This window comes from Desmodus rotundus, chromosome 3 (genome assembly GCF_022682495.2).
Source record: "Desmodus rotundus isolate HL8 chromosome 3, HLdesRot8A.1, whole genome shotgun sequence".
NCBI classification, from domain to species: domain Eukaryota; kingdom Metazoa; phylum Chordata; class Mammalia; order Chiroptera; family Phyllostomidae; genus Desmodus; species Desmodus rotundus.
This window is the reverse complement of record NC_071389.1, coordinates 136,730,896-136,751,664: the sequence shown is the minus strand read 5'-3', so window position 1 is coordinate 136,751,664 and position 20,769 is coordinate 136,730,896. Positions and strand designations below refer to the sequence as shown.

The following is a 20,769-nucleotide window of genomic DNA, read 5'->3' as shown; positions in this document are numbered from 1 at the left end:
TAAACACCCCCACTTTACCTCCAATCCTCTGCCAAAACTAACAGTAACACACAAATGGCCAGGGAGTCTGTGAGGGACCTGGTGGGAAAAACCACGCATCCCAGGCAACAGTTGCACTAACAAACCAGTCTCGTTTCTTAAGCCTCTACCGATTTCAACTTCAGAAGAGCAAATACATAATTAGTTTTAAAATAAAACAAAAAAAAAAGTTAGATATGGATTTCATGTTCATGACAGTAAAGGACTAATAGCGCCTGGCCTGCAGGAAGCTCAAGTCCAGGCAGGTGGCAGGCAGGACGGAACCAGGCCCTGGTTACCCACGCCCTGGCCTCCGCTTCCGCAGACCCTGCCAGTGGGAGCAAACCAAGCCAAATAGTGTGGTTGTTTTCTAATGAGGCTAAGCAGGGAGAAAATGAACCAAGTAAAGTTTTTCTTGTGGCCAAAGCAAGACTAAGTTATGAATTCAGACCTCCAGCGGTGAGAGGTTTATGTACTCACCAGCTGCCGCTTTGCTGCCCTTCGCACGAAGCCTCGTGGTGTGGGCGCGCACAAAGCGCTCTTAAAACCGGTGCCAGCAGTTCCCCTGAAAAATGGCTTTTCATTCTGGGCAGTGAAGCAATCTCTGGGTGTGAAGTCACGTCTGAGATTTACAAGCTATTGCTGACATCAAGAAATACAGCATTTGTTATTCTCCTTTCAGTGTCCTGTGGGCATATCGGCACTCATTACATGCTTCCTAAAAATATCATTTGGCAAACGTTCATGTTTGGTTCATACAGGCTTGCATACATTATGGAGAGGATCATTTTAGAAGGCCGCTATGAAAATGGAAGCACATACACTCATGGAGTCCGCTTGTTTCATCTTAATTAATATGCAGGATTTTCCCCACTCTGTCACAAGCACCGCTTATGTTCCAAAGGCCAGCTCTGGAGCTCCCATGTTCCTCTAGATGACTCCACACCTCTCTCAAACTGAGCCAGGTGGCAGGCCTGGGCGTCCAGTTTCCTCAGATCATACTTGGAACCTGAAAAGCAGGCCTCTTTAGAATTCTTCATTAGGGTGTTGAATTAATTTGTCAGTTAGACTCGCTTGCTTGCACTCCCATCTGGAGGTGATGGCACTCCAAAGCTATCTTCTCGCAGCATAGGTAGAAATGAGAATTGATGAGACCTGTCATTTGAACCAGGCTAAACGGTAACCTAATGACTATCTCGTTTAACTGGGGCCAAACGTGTACTAAGTAAGAACCTTGGTCATTACAACCCTGAGCATCCACAAGAAAAGACATCAGTGGAGGGTAGGAATTCCTCATTGCTGAGCTGTCATTCCAGCCCTATCCCAACCCAGGCAGCAGATAGAGAGCAGAAGAAAGAATAAATAGAGCATGAGAGTACAAAGGGAGGGAGGGAAGGAAGGAAGGAAGGAAGGAAGGAAGGAAGGAAGGAGGGAAGGAAGGAAGGAAGGAAGGAAGGAAGGATGGAGGGAGCAAGGAAGAGAAAGAAAGCAAGCAGGGTGACGGGTTAAAGAACTGTTTGCAAAATACCTACACTGGCTGACTTTCCCACTCCTTCACGTGCAGCAGGGTCATGGGCATCCAAGCTAAAGCAGAAAATTATGCCATGAAGAAATTGGGCTATCTGCCTTATAGGAATTCGGGTTTCCAAGTAAAGGACTGCAGCCACTTAGTAGGGCCCTCATTGCAAGTCTTGTAGGGACTGGTGGTAGAGGATTCTGCTTTCCTGACCCCAGAGTGATACGTGACAGTCAGCAAGCTCAGTTACACAGAGCTTAGCCGACTCTCTCGTTCAGGACCCAGGCTGGTGAAGTCAAATGAACAACAAAGCACATATCTGTCTGCGTGAATGTACCTCATTCTCCATTCACAAATATGAATAGAAAACCAAGGTCATCACACATTGAGGGAAGACTGTGAACACCCAAGAGAAGGGTCAAGCTGAATAAATAAAGCTGACCTCAGAGAAAACAAAAATAATTCAGATCCAGTCAAGAGAATTTTTTATTAATGTCATCAAATATGTTATGGAAGATTTTGATAACACATAAAGGAGAAGCTAAAGAAGGAATAATGAGAAAGAAAGAGCTTGTCAAAAATAATAACCTGATAGCCAAAATAAATTTTCAATAGAAAGTTGGAAGAAAGGAATTAAGAAGTACAAATTGGTAGTTACAAAATAGTCACAGAGATATAAAGTTCAGCATAGGGAATCTAGCTAATAATATTCTAATAGCTATGTATGGTGCCAGGTGGGTACTAGAATTATCAGAGGCAACATTTCATAAATGATATAATTGTCTAACCACTATGCTGTACAACCGAAACAAATATAAAGTAATATTGAATGTCAACTGTAATCAAAAAATAAAATAAAAAGAAATTAAAGGAAGTGAATTTTAAAAAGAAAGTTGGAAGAAAAGGTAATCTACAAGTAAAAAAGGTATAATTATTAAAATATGAAAGAAAAAAATGACAAAAGATGGAGAATCAGTCAAGGATATCGAAAATCCACCTAGTAAGAGTTCCAGTTTACAGACATGGAAAGCCTGCGTTTACAGCACGGAAGCCCTCTTTATTGCAACGGTGAATTCAAATGCTGCGAAACATGACCATGTGAAGTTGGCAGATTTTGGAAAGAGAAGAGGAGAAGGGCCGATGGAGAAGAAGGACATGGAAGCACATCAAGTGTTCATCTTACACAGCTGGAAGGAGAGGCAATTTAAGGAGTGAGTATATACAAAACTAACTAGAAAGTAAACAACTCAAGATTTAAGCATAATATTTAACGTTATGGCAGTAATAATCAGAAAACACAAGCCCTGAAATGGTCCAGAATGATTCTGTCTGAGGCAACAATTCTTCAAATATGGCCCAGGACCAATGCATGTCCACAGATTCTTTTAGGGGCCCGCAAGATCAAAGCTACTTTTGTAGTAATATCAAGATGTTATTTGCCTTTTTCAGTTTCACACTGTCATTATTATACAATGGGGTTTTCTAGAGGCTGCATCGTGTACAATATCACAGCAGACTGAACACAAAAGCAGCGATGAGAACCCTTCCATCTTGTATCAATCCAGACATTAAAAATATTTACAAAAATACAAAACAATATCACTCTTTTCACTACCATGGAAAATCTTTTTCAATATTTTTCACTAAATGGTGTTTTTAAATGTTAGCATGCAATGAACTTATTATAATGGTCTTTAAATATTCTATAATTTTCTCAGTTTAAGTTTCTAGTATGATAAATATTGATAAATTGTCCAAAGTTCTTTGGCATCTTCAATGACTTTTAAGGGTCTGAAAGGGCCCCGAGAGCAGAGTTTTCCCTGAGGGATAAGATGAGGGTGAGGAATAGAAAACTTCGCATTCCCGTATGTACAGCTCTATACTATACTTTGACTATTTGCGTGCACACACGTTCCTATTTTTGTTGAGCTATCATTGACACGTGGTATTATATTAGTTTCAGATGCACGACATAATGATTCAATGTAAGTACATACTTCAAAATGATCACCACAATAAGTCTTGTTATTGCTTAATAGCAATTTTTAAATGCATGTACAAATAAGACAGTGTTGTTTGGAAAAAGGAGGTACAAAAATAGCAGCTACAAACCAACGATGACTAAAAAAGAGCTAAAATGTTCAGGACATAGGCGCAATTTTCCCAGCAGAGGTTATTAACATTGAGACCAACCAATAGAGTTTACCTGTGGAAAGCCTTTAAATAAAGCCAACTAACTAATCTTCTTGTAGACTGTAGGTGTGTTTCTGGGCAGAGGAAAGAACGTGGCTACTCTGGATTCCTTAGAGACTCCAGGATACAGTGTCCCTCAGAGTGTTAACCTGATACACCTCATGTTTAATAACGTCTATTAAATATCTTTTTCTAAATTCTGTTACAGCATACAGATGGATGCCACATAAACACATATGCAGATAATAGTGCTGTGTTTGTAACGTCAGTTTTCTTTCACGAAGCTTCAATTGCCTCACAAACATCACCTCAGTCCAATTGCTTATCCAAAAACTATACTCACCCAGAGCCAAAATATGTACTTCTTGCATGAATCATATTCTCTCTCTGTCTCTCCCTCTCTCCCTCTCTCTCTCTCCCCCCCATACCCTCTAAGTTTAAATATAGTCTTTCAAAGACTGTGAAAAAAAACAATTCATGATTCTGTTGAAAATGTCAAAATTTCCTAAGTAAAATCTACTATAGCATGCATTGCCAAAGTCAGGGAAGCCAATTAAACTGCAATTTTACTTTTGGCTTTAAGATGCCAGAAACTGTAGCCAAGCTCATATTTCAGCAATCTAAATTAATTTAGCTTTAAATGGTTGTTCAAAGGGAAAGTAAAGAGAACAATAATGGTGACTTTCGTGTCTTATCTTTGTAACCTACATCAGGTTACGGTTGTTTTGTTTCTGTGCTTTTCAGGAGCATATGTGTGCCATGGTCAAGAGGCCACGAACAAAGGCAATAGTGACAATAGGCTTATCGAGAAATTACATAATGAAGGACTTTGTATCATGAAATGTGTCTACTCTTTTTCCAAAGACATAAAGGGCTTGTTACAGGGAACACTTTCTCTCCAACTAATATTTGATATGAAGATATCTTGGGACTGGACATGGTTACTAAGAGGCTTGGAATAACTACTTAGAGGCTTAGAATAATAAGTAGCTTTTATTGAAAATCTATTTTCTAGTACTGTGCTAAGTATTTTATATTCCTATAGCCTCAGTCCTTACAATTACCCTACATGAGATAAGAAATATTATATCTTAATTTATATATAAACAAATTGAGGCTTAGGAAAGGTTATTAACTAGCCCAAGACTTAAAACTAGTGTGTAGCAAAGCCAGAAGTCAAACCTATATTGGCTTGATTCCACCGCCCATGTCTCAGCCACGTTGCTAAACATGAAGAGCTTATGAATGGCATCCTACAAATATGAGAAGAGTGAATTTTCAATTGTTTACCAGCTTTCACTTGGAATGGGCACTTTCCTCTGAACCCAATACATACAACGTATGTCGTTTTAAGGAACATTTATTGGGTGTCTTCTACAGTGAAGACATACACTATAAGGAGGGCTATGGAAAGGGACAGGTAAGGCAGCTGATCAGAATGAGGTTTGCTGTCTAGTGAGGGAGCATTTGCTCTCAAAGTGCAGAGGGAGGCTGCATGGTGGACGTTGATGCAGGATCTCAAAGACTGAGTGGAATTACTTAATGTGGAGAATGGAGGAGGGGCACAGAGCCTGGGAGGAGGGCACGGTTAAAAGCACAGAGGAGAGGAGCACAGGGGTGTCCCAGGGCCCAAACGGTCTAACGGGGCTGCATGAATAGAGACTGAAAAGGCCAATGAGGCTAGAAAGATATTTGGGGGCCAGATTTCAAGAATTCCTATGCCAAGAAATTGGAAATTTCTTCTGGGAGAATAAAAAGGAGTTTGCAGGGAAGGAGATTGAATTGATGATATTAGAAGTCACACTCGTTACTGCGACAGCCGCGGTGGGAAATGTCGCGGTCTGAACGGCAGAGTGATTGAGGAAACGGTAAAGAGAAGAATAACACAAAGGCAGCTGTGAGATGTGGGACAAGAGGAAGATAAGCTCTTTAGATGACTAGAAACTAAAATGAGAAAAGCAGAAGAACCATATAATGGATTTGGTTTGAGACTGAATAATCTTGACGTGCCTAAAGGAAAATCCATGCAAAGATATCTCATAACTGTTGGAATTCAGGCCTGGGACTTGAAAGAAAGACTAACATGTAGAGGCTCATGTTACGGAATTGTCACCAGCATGAAGATAGGCAGAGGATGCCACTAGTTTGAAAGACAAGAGGGAAGAAGGTGGAATTCTAGTGAGCACCAAGTTTTAAGGGGAAGACCAAGGGCTGGTTAACGAAATAGGACAGTAGTCAAACATGTATTTTACTTTATTATTATTTTTTAATCTTCCCCTGAGTATATAGTTTTATTGATTTTAGAGACAGAGAAAGGAGGAGAGACACAGAGAGAGAGAGAGACATCAGTGTGAGAAACATGAATCAGTTGCCTCCGGTATGCTCCCCAGCCTGGGACCAACCCCACAACTTTTTGTTGCACGGGGTAATGCTCCAACCAACTAAGCCACACAGTCAGGGAAACAAATATGTATTTTAATGGAAAAAGAAGGAGTACTTTCAAGAAGTAGTGAGAGATCAGTACATATGCTCCTGGGAGATAAACTAAATGGGGATGGAGAAGAGTTGTACCCCTTAACGTTTCTTCTGCTCAGTTTCATTTTTGGGCACCATCTGCTTCTTCCTTGTTGCCCATAGGGATCATCAGAAGAGAGGTACGGTTCACAGTTCAGTAAACACATGTTCATGGGATGACGATGACGTTGGTTGTCTGCATAGGAAGCATTAAATCCAGGGTCTGCTTCTGATTTAGATCTCAGGAATTTAGGAAGAGATTCATTTCTCTTTTCTCAGCTGGGTCTTTGTTCCCATATAACTCACCATCAGGTGTCTATTATAAGCAATTTGCAATTTCTCACCTGCACTTGGCATATGTTAGAGCCAAAAGTGGATTCTTTGTGCTTCTCACTTGAACAATATTTCCTTCGTATAGTAGAAGAGCCATATAGTATTTTTTTACTTTACATTCAATCATTCATTCACCAACAAGCATTTAGCAAGCACCTGAGTGTGTAAGGCTGTGTGTTGCCATTACAAGCTGGACAAAGCTCCTGCCCACGTGGAATTTACATTCTAGTAGCGGAGACAAATGATAAAGAAAGAATGAATACAGATGTGCAACCTCAGACTCTATGTCAGAAGTGTTTTAGTGAAAACAGTAAAACAGATAATGTGGTCTGCAAGGCAAGGGCTCTCTGAGAAGACATTTGAGCTGAGGCTGGAATGAAGGGAGTGAAAAACCCAGTCGGAGATTTGGGGAAGAAGCATTCCTGGCAGAAGAAGAGCAAATGTAAAGTCTCTGAGGCTTAGCATGGGCTTTTGGCACATTCAAAGAATAGTAAGTTTATTTCCTTTGGATATATACCCTGAAATGCAATTACTGGATCATATGGTAGTTCTATTTTTAATTTTTTGAAAAACCTCTATACTGTTCTCCATAGTGTCTGCACCAATTCGCATTACCACCAACAGTACACAAGGCTTTCCTTTTCTCCACATCCTTGCCAACATTTATCTCTTGTCTTCTTAACGCTAACCACTCTAACAGGTGTGAGGCGGTATCTCATGAGTCCTGATGCTGAGTGCCTTTCCAGGCACATGTTGGTCATTTGTATGTCTTCTTTGGAAAAATGTCTATTCAAGTCCTTTGCCACTTTTAGATCGAGTTATTTGTGTTTTGCTATTGAATCAAATGAGTTTCTTACATATGTTAGATATTAACCTTGTATCACATGTGTTTTGCAAATATTTTCTTCCATTCTGTATGTGACTATAATTAATGATATTGTATCGTATACTTGAAATTTGCTAAGAGAGGATATCTTAAATGTTCTCACCACACACACACACACACACACACACACAAAATGGTAACTATGTGAGGTATTGGATACGTTAATTAGCTTGATTGTGGCAATCATTTCACGATGTATACATATATTATTAAATTATGTGTACACCTTAAAAATTGTGCTATACAACCAAAACACATATACTTTTAATTTGTCAATGAACAGCAAATTCTTTTTCAGCCTCAAAGTTGGGAAAACATGATGGACTCAGAACTTACTAGGTCACAAAGCACACTTATTTATCACAAAGCACACTATTAGTACCACTTCCTTCAGCTTTGCTTTCCTACACTTTACTAGCTCCCCTTTTACCAAGATGTCAAATTCCTCAGATTTTCTTTCCCAATAGAAATTCTGAACAATTCAGAAATTCTGAATCTCTATATGATCTGAACAATGGGACCGCTTCAGCACCTCTCATGTCTAATCCATTTATCTCAATAAGGTAAGGGAGAAAGACTCAGAATCCTTTCTTCTGGAGCCCACAAATACAAGATGGTTAATTTGCTTCAGCATTAAAGGCTGAGGAAGAACTATCACCCTTTCCTGTGAAAGGGTGTGCCTGACAAGAGATGCCTTTGGAAGAAGAAGCAATCCTTTGAAAGGAGAGGCAACAGGAGAAAAAGTGAGACAACTGTAATAGCATAATCAATACAATATACTTAAAAAATGACCTAAAAGCAAAATCTTAAGGACCATCATTAGGGGTTAAAATCCACATATTCTGATTTTTCCATTACCATCCAAAAAGAAAAACATGAACTTACTTTTCAAAAGTAAAACACAAATAACATTTCTTGTGCAGCAGTCAGGTTCGAATCTGGATGGACAGCTGAATTATTTAAGTAGGGCAGCATGTAGTACTGCTAAAAGTTAACCCAGAGCTACTCCCTTATAGAAGATTATCCATCTAGCTACCTAGCTATCTATCTACCTATTTCAGACTCAAGAAATAGATCTATAGATATAAATTAATGCCATGAAAAGCTATTTGTGATATAATTAAAATGTGTCTTTTCCTATTGGAAATATATAAATATAATATGAATCTTAAAAGTACTTAGTACACTGATAAAAAATACCAAAATATTTTAAATATAATTACATAACATTACAATATTAATTAAATAACATTAAAATATCGATTAAATAACATTAAAATATTTAAAATATAATTATACACACAGAGAAAGAGATTGATTCAAGAAAGTACCTACAATGGAAATGGCAATAGTTCTCCCTGGAAGCAGGGTTTCACCTGATACTAGACATGACATGCAGTTCAGTTCAACTTTTGACTCTTTTCCTCACAAGGGTCTACTCACAGAAGATCGCGGAGGGCATTTGAGGCCTTGGTAATGTACAGGATAGCAAAACAACCAATGAACTACGTAAGAAAGGGGAAAATCAGGAAAACAAATTCTATCATTTTATGGTCACCTATTGGTGTCTCCTGCCTTATAATATTAGAACACCTATTTCCGTAAGCTCCTAGAGAAAACAACAAGCTACACCTTCTATTTGCTCTCACTTCCTTCAGCAATGAAATGGACATTCACCACATTTGTCATTCATTCCATGTTCCATCAGCAGAAATAAATGGACCAGTAATGTGTGGCCATGCAAGGAAACTATTAGCTATAACCAGAGTGGCTTAATGTGCTTTTGTAACCTTGTTATGGTCAGTATTATGACCCACTTTACTCCTCTAAGTCCAAATTGATTCTTTTCAATTCTGAAGGAAGGAAAGCCCTTCCGATGAACTTTAAGGAAAAGAGAAACTTATTTCTAAGGTTGTTCTTTCAAGCTCAAAGTCTTCAGATATGTGGTAGGCATTCTTTGCCCCATATGCTCTGTCTCACTAAACCAAATCTTAAAATATTCAATATTTGAGATGGTTCAAGCTCATTGAAGCTTTGGATTACAACATTTCACAAGAGGGAGCAGAGTCATCTATAAGAGAAAGCCAACACACATCAAGCCTGTTTTACAAACCAGAGTTCTGGGAAATAAAAAGGAGTGTTGACAAGAGATTTATTTTTCAGACATGTAAAACTTAAGTGTCTGATTCTGCAAAATCAGTACATTAAGGATTGTATAATTACTCTGCTTAAACCCAGAGAGAAATGGAAATATGTTTAATGACCTCTAAAAGTAAGTATCTCAACATAGAAATTAAGCAACTGAAAAATAAACCATTAAAAAATACTTTAAAGAAGTTGTTTGCCTGTAACTTCTTATATGTTATTGAATTAAAACTAAGAAAGGATATAGAAAGTTGTCAATAAATCCTGTATTTTGGACAGTGAAATAAATAAAATTTTTAAAAGTCAGAAATATTCTTATCTCTATTAAAATGATCAGTAATTAAATAAACAATATTTCAAAGAATGAGTTCAATCTAATGACAATCCCTAAATAAAATGAAGACCTGATGGGGATTTATATAAATATAAAATAATTAATATTGTGTTGTTACATTAGGTATTTTTCCTGTGAGTTTAATATATATTACTAATATACATTAAAACACTGGGATGACTAACTGTTCCAGTTTGCAAAACACTGTCCGATGTCCCGGGAAACCCCTCAGTCCTGGGCAAAAAGGGTCAGTTGTTTACATACAGCTGATCATAGAATCTCTATATGATCTTAACAATAACTTTTATAAGGATGCATCAGAAAACTAGGTTAAACAAGTATTTGGGGCCCCCATCCCTCTCATGGTAAATATATAGGCTATGTCTGTGATTAGATGACAGAACTAATTTAGGTCGACAGGAGTTTATGGCAAACTTGGAGACTATGAAGATAGATAATGCAGACTAAGGAAAATAAATGAATTTCCACAGTAACATTCTTTCCATCAAATTCATAAACTATACTTTAAACTGAGAAGACGCTAGTCCCAGATTCCTTAGTACAGAAATCACTAGTCTTAATAATATGGAAAGAGGAATAAAAGCATGGAAATTTCCATAGGAATATCAAATTTTCCTCAATCATATTGATTTATTGAAATGCTTAACAATAAACGTCTAAAATATATTATTACCACAGGCAACTCCTTAAGGGGAATTACTTAGAGATCAAGGTTATCCATTTTAAGTGAATTTGACAATAATAAACTGTTTAGTAGTTTTACGGTTAACACAGACAATAATTTCCAGAGAATGTTTGGACCCCCAGCTAACAAGCATAGCCAATTTTTTGCGAAGTCTAAATAATGTGCAATCCCTCCAGTACCTGATGCCAGTGAATCTATTAGTTCTCAGTTTAAAGGCTTTGTTGTATCTGCTTCTCATTTAAGCTCAGGAGAAAACATTGTGTTTCTGGAATTGTTTCTTGGAAAAGGGAGTAAGTCATTCAGTCCCTTACCAAAACCTAAGGGCTTTATTTCCTTCTCTTACTACAGCACCCATACGTTACTGCCTGAAAATACCCCACACATGTGGCCCTGTCATTTGGCAATAAAAACATCGATCCAGCAGTGACGAAAGATCTATGTTTGAAAGAAAGCAATCTAAGATAATTTCACTGCTAACACTTAAAGAGGGTCCAAATACACTCGACAACACATCCAATATACGAAGTACACTCACAGGGAGAAGACTCAGTACCACAAGGACACATTTCATCCAAGTACTTTTCAAAATGAGAAGCTTATGCCAATGAAAGTAATGAACACTTTCTTATATAGAACCAAAGGGAAACCAAGGGTTGACGTGAAGGACACTCACTCCAACGCTAATCTGTTTTTGATTATCAATGTGTTGCTCATTCTAAGGCAAACAGACATGGCAAAATTCAGAAAGGAAGAAAAAAGACTTCCAAACTTGAATTCGGTTGTTCCCAGATAGATCATCTAAAACATTATTCATTATGTGGTTTTTAACTAACTTTTCCTGGTCCTCTGGAGTTCTTTATATCCTTTTTTCAGACACTTGTTGAATGCATTTCCATATGACTATCTGGTATGCCCAGAAAACACACTGGCCCTGTGAGCTAGGCAGGGATGAGCACACAAGTGTACTGCCTTTCAACTTTCCTCAGGTTCCCAGGGGCAGAAACATGATTCTGTTGTATTGCCTATGTATAACATAAAATCTGTACCATTGGCTAACAACTGTGTGAAAATATATGTTTTAAATACAGTCCACTGAACGCTGAGCAGTTAATTCCAGTAGTAGTACCAATATCCTCTATTACTTTTACAAAGAACTCATATATATTATTATTTCACTTGATCATCACAGAATCCTTTGAAGTAAATGGAATAATATCACTATACTTGCTTTATAAATGAAGGAATTAAGGTTCATAGATCCCATACTAGGGGTACTTTTGGACACCTAGTTTAACATGCACCCCACTACACAATGCTACCACTTTAACTAGAATAGCATGTATTTTCTGAGTGCCTACCATGCAGTAGGCGTTGTGCCAGGAAGCTATGAACATGGTGGTAAATAAGAAAACCACTAACACTGTCCTCAAAGGAGTTTTAATTAAAATTATTGCTTAAAGAGGTACTAACATCATCCCACAACCACATCAAAATTACATCTAAACTACAAAACAACCATCATTCGGAACTACCTGAAATCCAGCTAAATGGAAGTCCTACAACAAGAGAATTAAAGGAGAAGCCATGTCAAGACTGATGGGAGGAGAGGAGATTCAGAACAAGCTGGTCCCACATCCAGGTGCAGCAGATAAAAATCAGGAGGGATGTCTCAGCTGCAAAGATCCCCCCTGAGGAACAAGCGGTCCCAGCCCACACCAGGCACCCCCTACCCAGGTTTCCAGTGCCAAGAAGAGAAGTCCACATAAATTCTGGTTGTAAAAACCAGCAGGGATTGAGGCTGAGGGAGACAGAGGGTTTCTGGAGCCCCAGGCAGTTCTTTTAAAAGGGCCAGTACAAGGACTTACTTGGATTCACCCCCTCTGAGTTCTAGCACTTAGGCAGCCGCTCCCACATACCAGGAACACTTAGAGAAGAACTTAACTGTCTAGCATCAAGGCAAGAGCACGGTGGGCAGCTTTCTGCCAGACAGAAGTGCTGACAGAAGCCATTGTTCCCTTTCTGAGATCCCCCTCCCCACAGAGTCAGCAGACATGTGCCATTTCTGAGTCTCCATCACCCTGAATATTACTGTTTTCCCCACTCTGGTGATTCCCTAAGACCCTACTTTACCAAACTTGTGGGTCCAACTTAAGCTGTTTCCAGTGGCTTTTCCATACTCATGGCCTATCTTGGCTCATGCTTCAGATTTCCCTAAAATCTCTCAGACAAGCAGCATCTAGCCTCAGCATGCCCTGTACCTCTCAATACGTGACCGCAGGCCTGGCACTAGTGGCAGCTGACATTGGTTCACAGCTTGGCCTCACCAAGATGCTTCTAAGTTCAGCACAAATAGCAGCCATCTGTAGATTGCTTTGTAGCTCATGCTGAAGGGCCCCAGGCAGAATACAAGTGATGGCTGACCTTGTCCTGCAACGCCTAAGAGGCTCCAGAGCCAGCAAATCCAGTGGACAGCTTCAGACAACACAGGAGCACCACTCAACCACCTCCACAAACATCACACTCAAGAGGCAGACTTACCCAGCACCTGAGCCCCATCAAAGTCCTGTTCCATTGGGTCAGCTTCTGAGCAGCTGATCCTCCACAGTGGTTGGTGGTCACAACCAGTCCTTGTAGTTGATTGGCCTGGGGATAAATCCCTTTCATTGATGTGCCAACAGCCATCGAGGTTCAACCACAAGAGGAGGGTGCACCTTGAGTACCCAACTTGAGTAATAGGGGAGGCTGTGCCACTGGACCCTACAGGACACCTACTACATTAGGCCACTCTACCAAAACCTGGGAGATGTAGCAGCTCTACCTACTACATAGAAACAAGCACAGGGAGCCTGCTAAAATGAAGAGACAAAAAGAAATGTCCCAGATGAAAAAACAGAACAAAACTCCAGAAAAATAACCAAACAATATGGAGACAAGCAATCTACTAGATACCTAGTTCAAAACACTGGTTATAAGAATGCTCAATGAACTTAGTGAGAACCTCAATAGCAAAAAAAAGATCCAGTCTGAAACGAAGGGTACACTAATTGAAATAAAGAACAATTTACAAGGAATCAACAGTGGAGTGAATAAAGCAGAGGATCAAATCAGAGACTTGGAATATAAAGAAGCAAAAAACAACCAATCATAACTGAAAAAAAAATCCAAAATATTAAGGATAGCGTAAGGAGCCTCTGGGGCAATTTCAAGTGTATCAACATTCACACCGTAGGAGTGCCTGAAGGAAAAGAAAAAGAGAAAGAAATGGAAAACCTATTTGAAAAAAATGACAAATTTTCCCCAACCTGGTGAAGAAAATAGACATACAATCCAGAAAGCGCAGAGTGCCCCAAACAAGATGAACCCAAAGGGGCCACACCAACACACATCATATTAAATCACAAAAGTTTAAAGACAAAGAGAGAATCTTAAAAGTAGCAAGAGAAAAGCAGTTAGTTACCTACAAGGGCGCTCCCATAAGACTGTCAGCTGATTTCTCAACAGAAACTTTGCAAGCCAGAAGACAGTGCCAAGAAATATTAAAGTGATAAAAAGCAAGAACCTACACCCAAGTTTACTTTACCCAACAAAGCTACCACTTACAATTGAAGGACAGATAAAAGGCTTCCCAGACAAGAAAAAGCTAAAGGAGTTCATTACCATCAATCCAATATTCCACGAAATGTTAAAGAGTATTTTTTAAGGAGAAGAAAAAAAAGATCAAAAATATGAATAATAAAATGGCAGTAGAGTTCTGACCAAGATGCAGGTATAGGCAGAAACACTTCACTTCCTCGCAAAACCAAAAGAAGGATATAAACCAATCCAAAAACAATAAACAGCCAGAAGTGCCAAAAAATCAAACTGCATGGAACTCCAGCAACCAAGGAGTTAAAGAAATATTCACACAGACCAGTAGGCAGAGAGGACTCACAGCAAGGTGGAGGACTGCACAGGCATGGCAGGACTGGCTGAACAGGAAACTAAAGACTCAAAGCCAGCTGTAAACTACTGCAGGGGTTGCTACCATGGGAGAAATTCCCAGTCTCACATGAAAGAGTTCGTTGGAAAGTGGGGCTAGAGCAGAGCAGGGAGCTGCATTATTCCCACTCTAACCCCTCCCCCACAGACAGTGCCACAACGCAGCAACGTGAGTTGCCCTGCCCTGGCGAATACCTAAGGCCCTGCCCCCTTACAACAAAACAGGTGTGCCAAGACCAAGAAATATGGCCCAAATGAAAGAACAGATCAAAACTCCAGGAAAAGAGCTAAGCAACGAGGAGATAAACAACCTATCGGATGCAGGGTTTAAAACACTGGTAATCAGGACACTCACAGAACTGATTGTGCTCAGGTGAAAAATGAAGGAACAAATGAAGGCTACCCAAAGTGAAATAAAGCAAAATATATAGGGAACCAACAGTGAAGGGAAGGAAACTGGGACTCAGATCAACTGTTTGGAGAAGAAGGAAGAAATAAACATTCAACCAGAACAGAATGAAGAAACAAGAATTTTAAAAAAAATAAGGAGAGGCTTAGGAAACTCTGGGACAACTTTAAATGCTCTAACATCAGAATCATAGGGGTGCCAGAAGGAGAAGGACAACAGCGAGAAGTTGAAAACTTATTTGAACAAATAATGAAGGAAAATTTCCCCAATCTGGCAAAGGAAATAGACTTCCAGGAAGTCCAGGAAGCCCAGAGAGTCCCAAAGAAATTGGACCCAAAAAGGAACACACCAAGACACATCATCATTAAGTTACCCAAGATTAAAGATAAAGAAAAAATCTTAAAAGCAGCAAGAGGAAAGGAGATCGTTACCTACAAAGGAGTTCCCATAAGACTCTCAGCTGATTTCTTAAAAGAAAACTTACAGGCAAGAAGAGGCTTGAAAGAAATATTTGAAGTCATGAAGGCAAGGTCCTACTTATAAGATTACTCTATCCAGCAAAGCTATCATTTAGAATGGAAGTTCATGTCCTTTTATTTTATTTTTTTAATTATAAAATACTGCCTTCCTTTAAAATAGGATGAGCAGACACACAGAGATAATTCATCTGCTAAATACCTGGGATTATGGGGTTGAGAAACAGCCTTGAAGAAAATCCCAAAAGCTCAGGGCCCAAGAAACTGAAAGTGGGATCTGTAATTGGGAAATGGGTCAGAGCCCACCTGGCACTCTGCTGCCGGGATGGCACTTCAGAAATGTCCTGAATCGAGCCTTTCTATGCCTTCTGACCAGGTCATTTAATGCAGTGCCTCTGGGGACTGGGTGATAAAGTGCTTCCCAGATAAGGTCAAGTTCCAGGAGTTCATCATCGCCAAGCCCTTATTATATGAAATGTTAAAGGGACCTATCTAAGAAATAGAAGATCAAAAACTATGAACAATAAAATGGCAACAAACTCACAACTCTCAACAACTGAACCTAAAAGAAACAAAAACAAAAACTAAGCAAACAACTAGAACAGGAACAGAATCTGAGAAATGGAGATCACATGGATGGTTTCCAGTGGGGAGAAGGAGGAGAAGAACTGGGGGGAAGGTACAGGGAATAAGAAGCATAATTGGAGGCATGAAATAGATGGGGAGAGGTTAAGAATGGTATAGGAAACAGAGGAGTCAAATAACTTATATGTACAACCCATGGACATGAACTAAGGAGGGGGAATGCTAGAGGGTTGAAGGGTACAGGGCAGAAGGGGGATAAAGGGGAAAAAATTAGGAAAACTATAATAGCATAATCAATAAAATTTATTTAAAAACAAAAATAAATACTTAAGAAAATAAAATAAAATGGCAGTAAATACATATTTATCAACAATTGAATCTAAAAAACAAAATAAAAGAACAAGCAGAACAGAAACAGACTCATAGAGAGAACATTTGACAGTTGCCAGATGTGAGGGGGATTGAGGGGAATAGGTAAACGAGGTGAAGGGATTAAGAAGTACAGATTGATTGTTAGGGAATAGGCATGAGGATGTAAAGTACAGCATAGGGAACATAGTCAGTAATACTACAAAACTATATATGGTGTTAGATGGGTAATGAATTTATTAGGATAGTCACTTAGTAAGTTATGTAATATCTAATCACTGGGGTATACCATGAAATTAACATAATATTGTATGGCAAATGAACTTGATAATTAAAAAATGATTTAAAATTTTTTAATTAAGGGAAAATGGATATAACAAGGTCTCTAAAATACAAAATAAAATATTTTTAAATCCTAAAGCTAAGTTTTAGATAACGATAACGATTTAGAGACCTTCTGGTTCCATGCACAATAAATATCTCTATAGTTTTTTGCATGTACAAAAAGAAAGAAATTATCATTTAATAACTTCCACAAAATAAGTTATATGGTAATTAAGTCTCTTGAATGACACAAAATGTATCGACTAGATGGAAAGTATAACACTAGAAAATCGTGAAGATTGGAGAGATTATTTTCAAAAGTATAATTTGAAATGTATTTACCAGCTTTTATGAAGTAACACATTTTTACACAGACCATAATTTAATGTCATTAGAAGTCTACCATACAGTCATTGTCAGTGTCATCAAGAGCTATCAAAACTGCGTGTGACACTGTTTACAGATGCACAGTGCAGACTGGCGTGGCTCCAAGAAGTGTCACATTAAAAAACTTGCTCAATTATTCCCCAAACTTCTTTCTCTGTGGAAGTCTTTATTCAATGTAATACTAACTTTAAGATATGCTAATTAAGAAGACAGGTTTCAGAATTAGAATGACAAGGTTTGAATCCCAGCTCTATCAGTGTATTAATTTAGGTAACAATCTATTTGCAACACAGTAATCCCAAAATTTCAGTGGTTTAACACAATAAGAGTTTATCTGTCTCTCACATAAAATCAATCAGTAAACTAGGGAAAGTGGGGAAGGGAAGGCAGCTCTCCTCCACACAGTCATTCAGGAGTCAAAACGCAGAAGTTCAGGCATCTTCAACAGGTGGCTCCCAGGGTTGCCCTGCACGTTGATATCAAGTTGGACAACAGAGGAAAAGTAAAAGTGGAGAATAGTGGGTGATTTCTATGGGTTCAGCTATTCATATATATTCCATTGTCTGAAGCTGTGTTTCATGCCAAACTTAACTTCCAGGGAGGTTGGAAAATGTAGAACAACTGTGCCCAGGATGAAAGGCAAAGCTGATTTTTCTCAACAACTAGCCATCACATGTCACAACCAATTCCTGCTTGAGTAACTTAGAAGAAATTATTTAACTGCCACAGTTGCCTCTGTAAAATGGAGATACTGTATACCATTGCATCCAAAACACCATCATTTTTGAAATTGTGCTCTTATTTTATCTGCTACTAAAAAAAAAATACTGACAATTAAACTAGATACACATACACCATCAATTATAAAAGATATCCTGATTTAGAGATGTTAAAATATGGGGGAGGGGAAGAATGTGGGACTTAGAATTGATGAGCTATAGTAATAGTACCTGTCTCCTTAGACGAGTGGAAAATTAAATAGAGCAAGGTGCTAAGCAATAGACCACATTGCAAGATCACCACCGAGCTCTAAGTTATCTGTCAACCAAAATAAAAAATAGTCACACACCAACCAGCACCTTACAAAACCTGCACGAAAATAAATCTTGGTTTGGAAATACAGAGCAGGAATCGAGGCTTTCTTGCAACTGGCAAGCAGAGGCATGACAGGTGAGACCCTGAGTGCCACCCTCCCCCTTTCCAGTCCTTCCTGTGATCATCGCTCCCCACTGAACGATCCATTTTTCTGAAAATGTTTAGTGTGGGAATGTTCCCTTGTATAGATGCAGATCTTTTGAAATCCTAATTAGAATGGTGATGAGCACCTTCGCTTGATTATGCAATGAGGATATGTTTGTGCTTTGAGGCAGAATAATGTAATGGCCTAGAGAGGTTGCCTCTCCCGGTGAAATTGCCGAATTTAAATTGTAGATTCTCCAAATCACCTAACTTCCCAAATTCTCTGCTATCCTCATGCACAGACTGGGGATAATGATGGTACCCCTCTCTAGCTGTTAAATCCTCAACAGTGCAAGTCAGTACTTAATAATAAGCATAGCAGTTATTTTTACCTCTGCATCCTGACCTACCTTCTCGTGCCTTTAGCTCCTTGGTTGTGAATCATTGCCCATCAGGAACTACACAGGCTTGCAGGAGCCATAGAAAATTAAACCCTCTCCACAATATTTCCCACTCCTCCCTGAGCTGAGAAACTAGAACAACAATAATGTTTTCTCTGTAGAACTGGATCCACCATTACTTTATCCCTATGGCTCTTGCCCAGAACTGGTGGGAAAGAGATTCCATCTTCTATTCTGTCTCATCAGCATCCTTAACGATATTGCCTCAGTTCTTGGACCAATGTAAAGATCTTAAAAATTACCACAAAGTAAAAAAAAAAAAAAAGTACAAGTCAACCACTAGAACTTTTGGTTTGGTTTTATTTACTCGTTTTCCATTTTAAAATCACTAAAGATATCATTTAACAACCAAGATGATAGAGATATTTGCAGATATAATGTCATACAAAGTCACCACAGGTGTCCAAGTAGCCAATCAATCTAAAAAGATAGTCATCCACCAACCTAAGGCATGCATATACATGTACATTTTACGTGAATAGAGTAATATTATGCAATCTAGTGATAGAAGGTGGGATGTAGAAGGGACTCATGGCAATGTAGTTCTGGTGACCAACATTCAAGGTGATCAAGAGGCACATCGTTTCACAGAATACAGTCTAGCAAGATCGGGTCAGGGTACCCCAGGTAAATAAATTCCATCTCGTGATTGCTGATGATATGAACTACAAGTAGTTTACTAACTAGTTTATTGGTGCTTTCACTAGAAACTAATCTAACAAATGAACTAATCCACCTCTTCATTCATCAAAGTGTGAATCCTGCTTCCAGGTAAAGGGAAATATCATCTGAAAATCACGTGATCATTGCCAATTCAGATTTATTTTAATGGATTATAGTTTGATCTTATCTGGCAGAAGCAACATAATGCTATAAATAGGCTAGTGAGCTGTCTGGATATCTTTTCTTCACAGTGCAAATTTACAAATTAGTTGCTGCCAGTACTTCATTACTAGTGAATCTACCACAGAAGAAGTATTTCTTTAAAACACAGCACTGTTCTATTACAAACATTCTATCTCAATTTTTCTGATGATTAAAGGGGATTTTAATTATACAATCAATGAGAAAATAGATAGAAACCATCTGGAAATTCCTCTGTTTTCTGCCAAAGAATTCTCTTTTGTTTTACATATCAATGACTTACGCTAACAAAGGAATTTCAGTGCCAGTCGTTTGTCCTTGGCAAGGCTGGATCTTTTTTATGTTATGAAAGATCTTTTAAATTTACTGATTGAGAGTCAAATTATCCCACATGGTCAGCGAATTAACCTCAAGATTTTCCTACACATAAAACTAAGAACAAAGGGTATTTTTTAATTACTTGATCTTTAAAGCATACAAACTTTAAATCATTTTGTGCTTCAATGTTTTTACTAATCAGGATGGTCAAAACTCAAAAACACTTTGTCTTTTTTGAGGTACTGGTGGAAAATGTTTAACCAGTAAAGTACTGAAAAATATACTATTGGTTTTAAATAAACAAAAAGAATGAAGAAGATGGCATTAAAGCCTTCTAAAGAAAACCTTCCAAAGTTAATTTGCCATAGTGCTGGGCCACCAGCCTATAAGAATTAAACCTTTAAGGAACTCAGACAGAGAAGGATGCTCGGGAGACCTTGCTCAAGATAACTCCAAATATGAGGAGCAAGAGTGAACTATCTAAGAGTGAAAGAAAAGCACATTTTAGGTCAGAAACCAATCTCCTCTTCTGCTGTTGGTTGGAGAATGAAAGAAAAAGCAGCATGTCAGTCAGGGTCCTTTGCCAAGGACTTATTTCTCTGCTGAACACCATGATGCTGACTTTGAAAGGTGGAGTCTATTTTGTTCCTTAAATCCATTCTTTGTAAGGAAATGCACAAAATGGAAACTACCTCCTCCCATGAAGGCAAAAAAACAGTAAGATTTTTTCAACATTCTACAGAGACATCTCTGTAATAAGCAGGATTGGTTGAT

At 38.6% G+C, this 20,769-nt stretch overlaps 1 protein-coding gene and 1 long non-coding RNA gene across 2 annotated transcripts in view; one reads left to right on the top strand and one right to left on the bottom strand.

Moving 5' to 3' along the window:
* Positions 1-20,769, bottom strand: part of LOC128780541 (uncharacterized) — a 118,649-nt gene that overhangs the window by 28,810 nt on the left and 69,070 nt on the right. The window lies entirely within an intron of this gene.
* The window catches only part of TMEM19 (transmembrane protein 19), a 316,102-nt gene continuing 312,358 nt past the window's right edge, over positions 17,026-20,769 (top strand). The window contains exon 1 of the mRNA XM_071221006.1: positions 17,026-17,035. The gene's annotated coding sequence lies outside the window, so the exon portion shown is untranslated. The remainder of the gene's footprint in view (positions 17,036-20,769) is intronic.